The following is a 480-nucleotide window of genomic DNA, read 5'->3' on the forward strand; positions in this document are numbered from 1 at the left end:
CAATCAAATTTTACATCCATATATATCTTTTGAAAATTAAAATTCGAAAATTTTTTCTAAAGTCTCCAGGGGACTTCGTTTTCGCACGAAAAAATTTTATGTACCCTTATTGCATCCGGACCCACAATTGAAACGAAAAATTCAGAATTTTTAAACCTGAAATTATTAAATTAAAAATGGACTACCAAGGGATGTCAAACCTATATGCCTGATACATGAAATTCTTTATTGAATAATTCTCCACAAGCCCCTATACTTTATTGTCATTTTTTTAAACCCTATAAAATTATTCCAAAAACTCAAAAAAGTGATTTTTCCCCATGCATTTTACATGGAAAACTTCAAGTTAACACCGGCACCTGTTAAAATATTAAAAAAATTACGGAATTTCTTCTTACGGATTTGGAATAAAATAAAGGGGATCCTTGCCCTATAGCATGGAAAAAATGTTGTCATGCATTTTTGGACCACCCTAGCGCA

The sequence above is a fragment of the Belonocnema kinseyi genome, chromosome 4, assembly GCF_010883055.1.
Source record: "Belonocnema kinseyi isolate 2016_QV_RU_SX_M_011 chromosome 4, B_treatae_v1, whole genome shotgun sequence".
Lineage (NCBI taxonomy): Eukaryota > Metazoa > Arthropoda > Insecta > Hymenoptera > Cynipidae > Belonocnema > Belonocnema kinseyi.